Source organism: Lynx canadensis, chromosome B3 (assembly GCF_007474595.2).
Source record: "Lynx canadensis isolate LIC74 chromosome B3, mLynCan4.pri.v2, whole genome shotgun sequence".
Classification (NCBI taxonomy): domain Eukaryota; kingdom Metazoa; phylum Chordata; class Mammalia; order Carnivora; family Felidae; genus Lynx; species Lynx canadensis.
In genome coordinates, this window is record NC_044308.2 from 121,278,413 (window position 1) to 121,292,962 (window position 14,550).

Below are 14,550 nucleotides of genomic sequence, written 5' to 3' on the forward strand. Positions count from 1 at the left end.
TAGACTGTAGACCTGACTCAGATATCTCCAACTGACTCTTCCTTTATGTTGGCTTATGCCATTGATTAGGTTAAAATATAAATGGTTTTGTTATAAATTATTTGGATTTTATTTTTCTTTATATTACACCTAAAGTCACTTTATTTTTTACATAAGTCACATATTTTTTTACATAAATGACTTTTATTTCTTCCTTACATTACACTTGGACTCATGATGTTATAGTTTAATTATGCATTCAAGTAGGTTATATTATTTATGGATTTCCTGTTAGAGTGGTAAAGGAAGCAGTAAAATATTTGGTAGAAGACAGGGGTAGGGGGTGAAGAACTTATCGGGTCAATGTCAAAACTGGCACCCTAACCATCCCCGTGCTCTTGCCTTACGCTGCTGGGTCCCTGCTTGGGTGGTAGGCATCTTTGTCCAAAAGTATTTTAAGACCTTTGCTTCTACCTTTCTTTTTTTTTTTTAACGTGTATTTATTTTTGAGACAGAGAGACAGCGAGCAGGGGAGGGACAGAGAGAGAGGGAGACACAGAACCTGAAGCAGGCTCCAGGCTCTGAGCTGTCAGCACAGAGCCCAATGTGGGGCTTGAACTCATGAACCGTGAGATCATGATTTGAGCCAAAGTCAGCCGCTTAACTGACTGAGCCACCCACGTGCCCCTGCCACTCCCTTTCTGCCTAAGTCAGCTCAGGCTGCTGGAAAAAATACCATAGGTTGGGTGGCTTAAATGACAGATATTTATTTCTCACAGTTCTGGAAGCTGGAAGTCCAAATTCCGGGTGCTGGTTCAGGTTCCGATGAGGGCCCTCTTCCTGGCCTCCTCACTGTGTCTTCACGTGGAGACAAGCAAGAGCTCCGGTCTCTTCCTTTTCTTATAAGGACACTAATCCCATTATGGGGCCTCACTCTCATGATCTCATCTAAACCTAATTAATTACCCCTAGAGGCCCCGCCTCCAAATACCATCATACTGGGGATTAGGGCTTCAACATATGAGTTTGGGGAGGGACAAAAACATTCAGTCCATAGCACATTCATACCTTGGTTTAACCTGTTCAGGAAGCAGGAAAGCCACATTAATTGTAAGACAACGTGGCAGGTCTTGTGGAGAACACAGAAACGGATGAAGTATGGCTGCTGTCCTCCAGGAATTCACATCCTTGCTGGCATGTGCAAAGACCTGCTCCCTCCCATCCTCAGAATCCGGAGATCAAAATGCAGTAGCATTACCAGCAACGGGTAGCACTTCTCTGCCTCTCTTCTCCACCCATTGTTGGCCAAAGTCCATTCTGGAGGTTTCTGGGAGTTCCTAGTAGGTATGTCTTATGGTCTCATCAACAAGCCCTCTAGCCAGCAGGGAACGCCTTTCCGCTCCCCCCTCTCCCCCCGGGCCTGATACATCCCGGGTACTGTGGAAACACTCACCCTCACATCACTGCCCCTGTGGCTGCTAGGAGGGCGCCACATGGGCATAGAACCCACCTTTACAGAGCTGGTGTTGGTTGCAGGCAACACCCAGGCCTCCAAAGCACCCTTCCTGCACCAGGAGCTCCCACAACTGCTATTGCCGACACATCCTGCACCAGAGGTCCCTTCCTGCTGTGGGTGCTGCTGACACACTGCCCTGGGGACTCCCACGTGCTGGAGCCCCCACCCCCACCCCCCACCCCCCGCTCCACAGAGGAGGAGGAAGAATTCCCTTCTTAGCTTCCACCCAGCCCACCCGACCCCCAACAGTGCTGGCCCGAGCTCCCAGTCGTTCAAGGAGATTTGGAGTAAAAACAGCTAGAGTCAGAACACCTGCTTTCAGGTCCCAGCTCTGGTATTTACTCTGTGACCTTGGGCAAGAAACTTAAGTTCTGAGCCTCAGTTTACATGTGAGCAACACAAAGTAAGACAATAATAACTATCTCATAGGTTTCTTAAAAAGACGAATACCAGTCAGACTTCAACAAGCACTACTCTAAGAGATTTCATTCAACCGCTATCATCATCCCCTTTTCACAGATGGGGAAACTAAGGCACCCAGTAACTAACTTCAACTGCCAGAGGCCACATAGCTAATAAATGGCACAGCCAGGCCTCGTAGCTCCAGAGGACACGTGCTTAACCTCTGTGCCACATCGGCCCTCACAGGGAGCCCTGTTCTAAGTGCCTTGCTTGAAAGAACTCACTTCATCCTCACATAATCCTAGGACCTAAGAACTCTTAGTATACCCATTTTACAGAGGCAGCAAATGAGGCAAAGAGAGAGTAAGCAAGGAGGACGTGTGAGACAGTGCACTTCAAGTGTGTGGCACTAATCACGTTAGCTTACTGTTCCCAGAATTGGAATATGCGAGTGTGGTTAGTACGTCAGGAGTGACTTGGAACACCATCAAGTTTTCATTTATTGACATTTTTCAGGGTCCCATGGAGTCAAAATGCCTTTGTGTGAAGCCCAGTCTTCACCAAGTGCTGCCAGGAGCATGACCTTTTTGAAATTCCATTTCCACATCAATTATGTAGGTAAAGCAATGCCTTGCTGCTCAAAGTGTGGTCTGTGGACCAGCGATGGCATCGCCTGAAAGCTGGAGGGAGATGAAGAATCTCACTCCTCAGAACTGCTGAGTGGGTTGCCTTTTAGTTTTCTCTTTGCTGTGCAGAAGCTTTTTATCTTGATGAGGTCCCGTAGTTCAGTTTGCTTTTATTTCCCTTGCCTTCGGAGGCATGTCAGGTAAGAAGAACGACCCAGCGATAGCACTACTAGGAATTTATCCAAAGGACACAGGAGTGCTGATTCATGGGGGCACCTGCACCCCAATGTTTATGGCAGTGCTTTCAACAACAGCCAAAGTATGGAAAGAGTCCAAATGTCCATCAAGTGATGAATGGATAAAGAAGATGTGGTTTATGTGAACAAGGGAATACTACTTGGCAACGAGAAAGAATGAAATCCTGCCATTTGCAACGACATGGATGGAACTGGAGGGTATTATGCTAAGTGAAGTAAGTCAGTCAGAGAAAGACAGATATCATAGGTTTTCACTCATATGTGGAAGTTGAGAAACTTAACAGAATACCATGGGGGAAGGGAAAGAAAATAAAATAATTACAAACAGAGAGGGGGGCAAACCATAAGAGCCTCTTAAATACAGCGAACAAACTAAGGGTTGATGAGGGGGTGGGGGAGAGGGGAAAATGGGTGATGGGCATGGAGGAGGGCACTTGTTGGGATGAGCACCGGGTGTTGTATGTAAGTGATGAATCACAGGAATCTACTCCCGAAGTCAAGAGCACACTGTATACACTGTATATAAAAGAACCGCTAATTGGGCAACTTATTTTACCAAGAGTCCCGGGGATTCGTGTGCATTGTCACACTAGTCCCATTGCGCTTAGGAGGGTGGTGATAATGATGAACCTCAAATATTTAGATGGGGTACCAGATGCTTAACAGAAAATAATAACTGACTTTTTCTATGCACTCACCATGTGCTAAACCCTTAACGTGTTATCCCATATAATTTGTATAATGTCTTATGAGATGGTTTTTATGATCTCTTTTTTTTGCAAATTAGGAAACCAAGGCACAGGAAGGTTATGTGGTTGGAACAAAGTGATAGGTAGAAACAGGTGCCTCCTGAGTCTGCAATATCAACCACAAGTCTGGATGTTTACAAAGCATTGTCACTAGGTCTCCTAATAATGCTGCCATGAATGTAATAATAATCCCTTCTACTAATTGAATCCCTTTTAGGTGTCAGAGAGTGGGCTCTGTGCATTACACATGTTATCTATGTCTCAACAGTCCTAAGAAGAAACAATTTCTATCCCTACCATAAAACCAAACCACAGAGACCAGAGAGGTTAAGTAACTTGCCCACAGTTGCATAGCCCGAAAGTGGTTGAGTCAGGTTTCCAATCAAGCAGTCCCACTTCAAAGCCCAGGGACTCCAGCCACACATCATGCTGTCTCAACTGCCCTTCCCATTTCACATTGTGTTTTCATCATAATCTCCTAAGATCTGCCCCCACACCCAGGCAACAGGGTCCCTTATCCCTCACGCTGTGACTCTTCTCTAGCCGTGCTCTTCCCTATGGGACAAGGAGTCCTGGAGCCAAGCCCGTGCCCCTCAGTAGACCATATTCTGCATCCTCCTAATTCCTGGTCACTTGGAATTCTGCCTAAGTGGCTTCCTGTGTCTATATGGGCCCCCTTCGTGGGTCCACGCCCGGGGTGGGGGGTCGAGCTACCACCGTGCTCACGCTGGCCTGCTGCAAGGTCAAGAGGCAGCTGTGTGGCACAGAGGGTTACAGCGCCGGGCGGAGGCTGGGATGTCCTGTGGGAAAAGGAGTGGGAGAGCCACAGGTTGGGGACCGCCCACCGTCCACTCTTGTTCCAGCCCACGCAGGTGAGGGGTGGGCCTCGTCTTAGCTTGGCCTCCAGGTGTGCCTGCTTCTAGCTCTATCTACACTTTGGTCTGAAGTTCCTGGTTTAGGAGCACTTGAACTTAAATTCCTCTTGGCCACCACCCCCAGGGCCCACACCAGGTGCTCTGCCCTCTGTAAGCACGTCGAGCCAACAAGGAGCCAGCCGAGGGGTCTTGTTGATTTAGCTCGGCTTCAATCCCAGCAGATGGGCCAATGGGCAGAGACCCACTGAGGCCTGTTGTCAGACCTCCGGGGGGCCCTGCCTAGGCGGGAGTGGGGTGGGGGGGACAGCTTGTCAGGACGCATGAACAATGCGGGGGGGCGGGCATCGGGTGGGGGGGGGGCGCTCAGAAAGATTATCTCACAGTTCAAACTCGTTAATGAAAGAAATAAATTAACCAAGCTCATTTTTCAGGGAATTCTTGTGTAAACTGGAAATTTTCCAGTCTGTGAGCCCTGTGCCAGGGCCTCCCATAAATCAGAGCAAGCAGGCTGTCTGCGTGGCAGACGGGGAACGGGCCGAGGGGGAGAGCAGCCAAACGGAGGGGAAGCAAGCCGCTGGCCGGGCAGCTGGGCCGGGAGGACCATGCTCTCGGGGCGCCTTCTCCCTCCACAAAGCACCAGGAAAGGAAAAAGGGAAAGAAAGAGCAGCATGCCCCCAACCTGGGAGAGGCCCCCGAAACAGGTCATTTTTTAATTGAATACGATATTAATTACCGCGTGCACCATTAACGGTTTGTGGGATTTGACTAATTAATGTAATAGTTTTTGAGTCACGCTCATTAAATATGAAAATTACGCTGGTGAAAGGTATTGGTTTCATTATTAATCTTGTATGGACAGGATGGGGGCAGGGGCCGGCAGAAGGGACGGACCCCTGCCTGTCTCTTCTGGCCAGGAAGAGCTGTATTGGGGTTCGGCAGTTGAGGGGAGCGTGCGAGGGGGCGGGGTTAGAGGAGGAAGGGAAGAGGGGTCTGAGGGAACGTGGCAAGTAAACTCATCGGGCATAAGCCAGTGCGACCACCAGGACTCTGGACACCAGCTCTCCAATTTCCTTTCTATCCTGGACCTGTCCCGGTGGGAACTCTCTTAGATTCATCATTCATTCATTCATTCATTCATGCACACTGCAGCAGGCACTCGTGACTGGCTATCTGATACAACGCCTATCTGTAGCCCCTCATTCCTAGCCTGACGCCACCTCTGGGGCTGACAAAAAGGGAAACACATAGATTCCCAACCTCCTTTGCAGCTAAGAATGGTCATGTGACACCGTTGTGCCAATAAGATTTAGGGGGCAAGACTGAGAAGACAGTTACTGCTAATGGCACTGTGGCAGCTGTTTGTAGAACATGAGGGGAAAGCCAAGGGTTGTGCAAAATGCTGATGCTGTGGAGACACTGAAACTCCCTCCTTCCCATCATCTCCCAGACTCCTTGATTTGGGGGGATGGGGATAACCCTTTATGTCTCTAAAACACGGAAAGTTGTTTTTTCTTTTATTTGCATCTAAAAGCACCCCCCCCCCCCCCCCCCCCGAGGGCACATGAGTGGCTCAGTTGGTTAAGCATCCCAACTCTTGCTCAGGTCCTGATCTCACAGGTTTGTGAGTTCAAGCCCCGCCTCGGGCTCTGTGCTGACAGCTCAGAGCCTGGAGCCTGCTTCAGATTCTGTGTCTCCCTCTCTCTCTGCCCCTCCCTCCTCCACTCATGTTCTGTCTGTCTCTCTCTCAAAAATAAAACATTTCAAAAAAATAAAAAATAAAAGGGTCCCTAATAAACACACATGATAAAGGCATTAAGCCAGGTGCTGTGAGAAATTCATACAAGCTTACAATTTAGTCACAGGGAAACAGCAAAAAGCTGGAAAATTTTAAAACACCTACCATCTAAGGCAGCCAATGCCAAGTACCAGCCGGGTGGCTTCCAAGGGTTGCTCTTCAGCTGGGGGAGTCCCATAGAGGCTTATGGTTACAGCTGGGGAGCATCTTGACCCACTGGTGCCCGTGACATGCTGTTCTCAAATATTTCGATCATCACCCATGGATACAGCAGCCTGAGGTGCTCAAAGAAAGATCCACGGGGTTGTCCAGGAAGGCTTTGTGGTCACAGGGGTGGAAGGGGGTGAGGGAGTAGCTGACTTGAGATTAATAGGATGGACGGGATTTCCAAAGGCAGAAATGGGAGAGGGGAGGAGAGGAAGTATCTCCATGGGTAGGTAAGGAAGTGGCAGCAAGCCAGGCCCAGGGGTGAGAACGGGAAGGTCTGTTTCCAGAGATTAAAAGTAGCCCCAGTAGGTTACAGCGGAGGGAAGAGAGTGGGGTCCCTGCTGTTTTCCCTGCTGCACCCCCTCCCTACCTGTGTGGGTAGGCTGCATTATTGTGATTAAGTTACAGAAACGCCAGTGGTTAAAGACAACCTTGGGCACAGGGTGACTGATACACTGTGTTCTTCCTGCTTAGCACAGGATTTAACACAAAAATAACCGGCACTCAATAAATATTAATGGGATAATCAGGCAGAAATCAGGGTAGTAGAAATAAAAACAATTACCATTTAATGAGAACCTGCTATGTGCCAAGCCACTGTTTTAGCTACTTTATGTGTGTTGTTTCCTTTGATTTAACCAGAGATTTGAGTTCCAAATTTAACTGTGTCCTCCCTAACTCTGTAGTCTCAAGCAAGTTTGTTGACCCCTTCGAACATCAGTTCCCTCAATAGCAAAATGGTGAGAATAACACCCAATCAATATATTTACTGTGGTGAGTAATAATACTACCACCGAGAATAGTGATATTTATTGAGCATGTGCTGTATGTCTAATACTGTGCTCAGTGGCCACTGTGCTCAGTGGCATGTGCTCAGTGGGCATTTATTGCCCACTATCTCATTTATTCCTTATGATAGGCCTATGAGGTAGGCCTAATCTGCCTATTATAGACAAATAACATCAGGCTCAGAGAGGTTAAGTAACTTGTCCAAGGCCACACAGCTGGTCACAGGAGAGTGCCAGAAAAGCTGATTCGTGCAGTGGGTGCTGTGGGGAGATACAAGGAAAGAGAAGACGTGGTTCCTTTCCCTGAAATGCTTAGCAGGTGGCCAGCGAACCTCGAAGGTAGCAGCAGCCAACAAACAGGGTCAACAACCTGGAGGGCCAGCTGTACAGTGCCTCAGAGGACATGGCCAGGGAATGATGGGCCACCCCTGGGTGGGGCAGGCGCAGAACTCAAGCCAGGCAGGACCGGAACAGGCCTAGAGCAGTGCCGTCTGCAACACCTGCTCCACTCCCTCTTTCCCACAGCCGCACTGAACTGCCAGGGCATCAACTCCTTCCCCAGTGAATGTTAGTTGTGCTCTGGGCTGCGGGTGCCTGAAAAAAACCCTGAACTTACAGTGGCTGTGTTCATTTCCTGTGACTGCGGTCACAAACTACCACAAGCTTAGTGGCTTACAGTAGCAGTCCCAAATGGATCTTATCACACTAGACTCAAGGTGTCACAAGGCCATGTTGCTGTTTGAAGGTTCTAGAAGACAGCCCATTTCTTGCCTTTTTCAGCTGCTAGAGGCTGCCTGCATTCCCCGAGCACATTCCTTGGAAGGTCTCACGGCCCCTTTCTTACCCTCTTTAAAGCCAGCAACGGCCAGTCACGTCTTTATCACATAGAATCACTCTGACACTCACTCTTCTGCCTCTCTTCTACAGTTTAAGGAACCTGGTGATTACCGATGGCTAATTTTATGTGCCAGCTTGACCAGGCTATGATGCCCATTCTTTGGTCAAACACCAGTGTAGATGTTGCTGGGAAGTACTTTTTAGATGTGATTAACATTTAAATCAATAGACTGAGTAAAGCAGATTACTCTCCATAATGTGGGTGGGCCGCATCCAATCAGTTGAAGGCATTAAGAGCAAAGACTGAGATTTCTCAAAGAAGCAGCAAATTCTGCCTCAAGATCACAACGTGGAGCCCTGCCTGAGTTTATAGCCTGCAGATTCTGCATTCAAGACTGCGGTATCTACTTTTCCCAGAATTTCCAGCCAACTGGCCTACTCAATACATTTCAAACTTGTCAGCACCCACAGTCCCATGAGCCAGTTCCATATATATATATATATATATGGTTCTGTTTCTCTGAAGAATACTGACACAATTACATTGGGTCCACCCAGATAATCCACAATAATCTCCCCATTTTAAAGTCAGCGATTAGCAGCCTTAATTCCACCTGCTACCTTTAGTCCCTATTGTTATGTGATTTAGCACATTCACAGGTTCTGGGGATTAACACACAAACCTATTTGGGGTGGGGGGCATTATTCTGCCTATGGTAACAACATAAAGAAATAGAGGCTTATACTCCTACCATAATAAGGAGCCTGGAGGTGAGACTTGGGGCTTGGGGGCAGTGCTTCATGATTCAGTCTCCTCATATCCTTCAACATATTGCTCTTGATCCTAAAGGTTGGCACCTCATGCCCACAAAATGGCTGCCTTGGCTCCCAACATTATATCCTAATACCACCGTGCCAAGCAGGAAAGAAGAGAATAGGCAGAAAAGCCCTTCCTTTTAATACAACAAGACAACACACCTTCCTTGGAGCTTTCTACAAATTTCTCTTGTGTGCACCTGTGGGACCTGAGTTACATGGCCACCCTAGCTGGAAAAGACACTGGGAGTGTGGGTATGTGGCTTTCTGTCCTGCTTTGGGTAGCCAGATGGCAACGTCTGCCACACACGTTCACACAGCTTTGCTGGGAAGAGCTGGGACTGAACACACTCCTGCCTCAGACTGGGGGCCACTCCTGTCCTCCCTGGTCCTGCTGAAAGAAGCAGGTCCTCTGCACAAAGCAGGGCAGCCTTGAGATAGAAGCGTGGCTCTCACTACCGTTTGAACTTGGGCACTGCCTTACTCGTGAAGAGGGGCTGCTCTGAGGATGAATAAAATTAAGCTGCAACTTACCTGCAACTGTCAGAGAAAGTTACTTTTCCACGGAAATCTCGGCCTCAGTGGTGTTGGAGAGGAGTCGCAGGGGGAGACAGGAGACCCAGCCCTGGGGCTCCAGCCCCACATCCCAGAACCCTCCACCCTGCAAGCTCTTTATTGGTGCTATTGATTATTCTAGTTAATTAATCAGTGTTTGCTGAGTGAAGGAGAGAGACCCATTTGGGCCAAATACTCTTTCAAGCTGCCAGCGGGCCTGGAGCAGGGCAGGGGGATCACAGTAGCAACACGGAAGGCAAAGCTCCCTCTGAGGAAAATCAAAGTCCCCTTCACTCTGGGCTCTCTCCTCCCAAGCACCGTGAAGGGAGCTGGGGACAAGGGCCTGTTAGCCACAGTGAGTGACTGCCGGCCCTGGGGAGGGGGCCGTGCCAGCTCCATTACATTTATGGCCCTAGCTTGGCGGCTATGGCTCTGGGCTTGCTCCCTGGGTGAGCTCCGGGTGGCTGTGTGCCAGGTGGGGGGCTGTCGGAGGCAGTGTCTGTAGGGGGGATGAGGGGAGAGAGGAGGGAGGAGAGAGGAGAGGGAGCAGGGCAGTGGGAGTGCATAAAAACTAAGCCCTGGCTGCAAGACTGCTTCTTTCATTTTAGAGAAAGGATTAAGGATTATTTTAAAGAAAGGAAGCTGTTGGAACAGAAGTAGAGGGGGAAACAGTACAATAGAAAGAGGGACAGGGGAAGACCGGAGGGACAGGATAGGAGACCAGGAAGTAACAAGGCTGGCCATGGCATAAGGAGGGGCAGCAAGCCTCAGAGGTGGGGGAACTAGTGCAGATTTCCAAGAGCGGCTTTAGCCTTGGCCTCTCTGACCCCAAAGGGCAAGCTCTTGCACCAGGCCACAGGCTGTGGAGGTGGGAGTTAAAGACGGGGTTTCTGGGGACCTGAAACAAAGCAGGTCACACTGACTGGCTCATACTGAGGGAAAGGGGCCCAGGCAGAAAACCTGACTGGGCGGGGGTGGGGGGGGGGGGTACTTGGTGCCCTGTTCTCTGATCATGTGGCAGCCCATGTCGTGTCTTGGGGAACTGGGCTGCCTCCCCTGCATCCCTGAGTTGTGGCATTGCCTAGAGGCTAAGCGTTAACCTCTTCCTTAAATCCTAATGCTTCAATTTCCTCTTACGGAAAATAAGGGTAGTAATGGTTTTCATCTTACAGAGTTGCTCTGAGTATCCCACAAGGTGATGTATGTAAAGTGCTTAGAACCAGTGTCAGTACTCCATGAGGGTTAGCTGTTCGATAATTCTTTACTAACAAAATCCTCATATTGTTGAGGAGGGCCATGTGCCCAGTTTAAATACTACAGTTCCTAGCTTCCCTTGCAGTTGGGACAGCCCATAGAAAAAGTCATTGTGTGGGGTTTCCAGGAAATCTCTTGAAAAGGGGCTGACTCTTCTTGAAAACTCATCCTTTCCCCCCTTCTTTAAGCCAGAAAGGTGGGCATGATGATCTGAGCTGCAGCAGCCATTCTGCAGCCCTGAGGTCCCTTGAGGATGGAAACCATGCTCTAAGGGTGGTGGAGCAGAAAGTTAAGGGAGCCAAGGACATTGACCACATCCAGGGGCTGGACCTCCTATCTCCACGAGCTCTTTGCCTGAGAGAAAAATAAACCCCTTACTTGTTTAAACTACTGCTGCTTCAGGTTTCTGCTGATTACTGCCGAACAAACCCTACCTGACATGGATAAAAAAGTTAAATGGATTCCAGGAGAGTTAGAGACATGTGTACTATTAGATCCAAATCAGGTGACTGAGAAAGGTGGGGTACGGTGGGGGCACGTTTGAGGGATGTCAAGTAACCTGACGGGTCCCACGACCTGCCCCCTGGACTAGATTGTCTGTGAATCCAAGTCAGGTAGTGATTGTCTTAGTACTGTTCTCATCAAAGCAATGAGGACAAAGACCTTCTAGAAACCAGGGAAGGATGTGGGCTCCTGGACATCGACATCCCATCATCAGGAAGGGCGGGAAGTCCCCAGAAGATGCGTTTATCAGCATAAGGTCACACGGGCAGACACTGACGTCAGTCACCTGCCTGGCTCAATTCATGCTTCTGAGGATGGCAGATGTTTCTGGGCCACACAGGAACCCTCCAGAAAGCCTCAAAAGATCACTATCGGGTTGGGATGGGGTTGAAGGAGGGCCCCAGGATGACTCCTAGCTGCATTTCTCCCCTGAGTCCGTGTCCAGCGGGGGCTCCAGGCCGGGAAGGAATAATGACTCTTGGGCTGCGGCCACCTTGCCAGGGCAGTTCAGAGCAAGATCGGGGTTCTTGGCTCCTCCTGTGCTGGCCCTTCAGTTGGATAGTGGCTGCTTCTTGCAGGCAATGAGGAAGGACTATTTTCTTCTAGGGAGCAGAAGTGGGCTGCTTCCTGCGTGGTTCTCCCAATCCCAGCTCTTTGAAATGGATGCGCGGAGAAGGGGCCAAGAGGCTGTTCCCTGCGAGGACTCAAGGACTCGACGGAGGGTGCACTGAGAAGCTGCCACGCCCAGGTGTTTGAAGGAAGGACACTGGTTAGAAAGAAGGTAGCACTGAGGTTCCTACTGATGGGCTGGGGCCTGAGGCCGAGGGGTAAGGAGAGGCGAACCCTGGGTGGTGGGCAGCAGGTCTCCCCTCCAGACCAGACACCGAGACTGGAGGCTCCAGCTCCGGGTGAGCGTGCGCGGAGGCTTGGCGGGCCTTCGGCTTCCATTGTGTTCTGCAGATCTCTGGTCTATGCCCACGCATTCTCGTCAGTGAGTTTCTTCGTTGACGTTGAGTCAAGGGTGCTTGCAGATCCAGAAAAAGTCTCCGATTCTCAAGTGGAGCTCCGGAGCTAAGGGGAGAGTGGGAACCCACCCCACAGAACCTGGGGCCCTCGGGATAAGGAATTCGCCTACGAGAGCAAAACAACGACGGTGCACGCCTGCAGAGAGCGCCAAGGAGGGATCAACACCAAGGAGGCTCAGGATACAGCTCTAGACCAAACTTTGTCACAGGTATAGGATTGGGGGGACACAGAGGGGTCAATGCCCAGAGGAGCCCCTGTGAGGCTATTTTTACACAGAAGAGCAACCTGCGAACTGTGAGAGCAGCTGTGACCTGTAGGGTGGCTCCAGCCGCATGCAGCACAGTCAAGGTTTGCCTCCTCACCAACACATGCTCCCCAAGTCTTTCACTCATCATTTAGTCCTTCCTTTATTCAGTCCACAGTATCTTTGCTGCGCTGGGCACATAATAAATATTTCACTTTAAGCCATATCTGTTGCTTCCTCCAGTGCTCAATTCTAGATTCACTGTCTCCCTCCTATTGCTGGGAGACCCTTCTTTGGCTCGTTGGGGATCGCTGATTTTCTACTCAGGGATCTGAATGTGGAAGGCCCAAGGGCAGCAAAGAACTAGCTAGAGCTGGCCATCCACCTGGCTTCAAAGTCACAGATGCCACCCTGCCCTGGCCACCAAATCGTCATTGCATAAGAGGTCCATTTCTGCCATTTTTGTACAGGGTCCCAGAATTTCTGCTACACTGTCAGGATCTACTCAACAGTCTAAAGTTGATCCAGTGCTGTTAAGAGTCTTCATTCATTTAATATGTATTTTTTAAGTGCTACTCTCATACCAAGCACTTTACTGCCTGTAGCTTTCCCTCCTGGGACTCAAGCACCAGAAAGCCCACAAGAATGGCTGTACTCCTAAGACATACACACACAGGCAAGGTCTGCAAAAGAAAAACAGAATGATGGCACCAAGATCAGCATAGGTTCGCATCTCCCTGAACTCTCCCAGAGAAACAGATGGAGGAACAAGGATAGAAAGACAAAAGATCCATAGGCAACATCTACAACAAAATTGGTGAAGAGAAATCCCATGAATCCCCAAATATGAGTGGGTGAGGCCAAGCCTCCAGCAACAGTAAGTCCTGTGTGGTATGAGTAACTGTGCCCGAGGCAGCAGAGACAAGGCCCAAATACTTCTGCTGGCCATGAGAATTAGACACCCTCCAAGCCACTGGCAGGTGCTGGCCTGAGTGACAGGCCAATGGGAAAAGAGCAGCCAGGCTGGATGTAATCTTGACGGGCTCCAGAATGCCGGTGAGGGCGTGCTGGAGAGGTCTGAACCTCATAACTGTTGAAACTAACACATGGGAGCTCCGTTCCAGATCAGAACCCCACACAGAGGAACCGCTGGTTGGATACTTTCAACTGAGGAGGCCTGGGATAGTAGGGGCAAAGGAGAAAGAAAATCTAGAATCCTGTGCTGGCCAGTGTGGGAGCCCCTAGCCACATGTGGCTTCTGGCACTGAAGCTAATTAAAATTAAATTTTAATATTCAATTATTTTCTGGTATTCATCACATCCCAAATTCTTGATGCATGTGGCTAGTGATTTCCCATTGTATGGCTACTGTATTGGACAGTGTAGCCACAGAACTTATCCATCACCCTAGAGAGTTCTATAGGACAATGCTGGAGGTGAAGGTGTGGTAGGGAAGCTTGGAAAGAAAACGGTCATGTTTTTTATCATTTTGATAAAACAATAACAGACGAGATCTTGAACAGAAAGCTAGAAAGTTCTCTTGCCTGTGTCCCCTTCCTAATAGTATAGGACACAAATCTCCCTTAAACAAGAGCCAAGAGGAAAGGATTAGAGTCACGACGGCAAAAGGCCAAGTCATTTACAAAGGAGAGAAAATCGAATTGTCATCAGACTTTCAACAGAAATGCTTTGTGCCCCCCCCCCCATATAAAGAATAGATCAGTATATTAAAGCAACTCCAGGAAAGTAAAAGTAACTGAAGGATGTTATATCCATACAAACTTATAGCCAAGTACAGAAGTTGCAGACAAACTTGTGAACTGTCATGAAATCCCCATGAACCCCTCCTAAAGACTACCAAAAATGGACTAAGACAATTAAAATGATTGGAGCAACACTGACCAAGACTAGAGAGGAGCATTAGAAATGTAAATGTAAGGCCACCTGGGTGGCTCAGTTGGTTAAGCATCCAACTTCGGCTCGGGTCATGATCTCACAGTTCATGGGTTTGAGCCCCGCATCGGGCTCTGTGCTGACAGCTCGGAGCCTGGAGCCTGCTTCAGATTCTGTGTCTCCCTCTCTCTCTGCCCCTCCCCTGCTCATGCTCTGTCTCTCTCTGT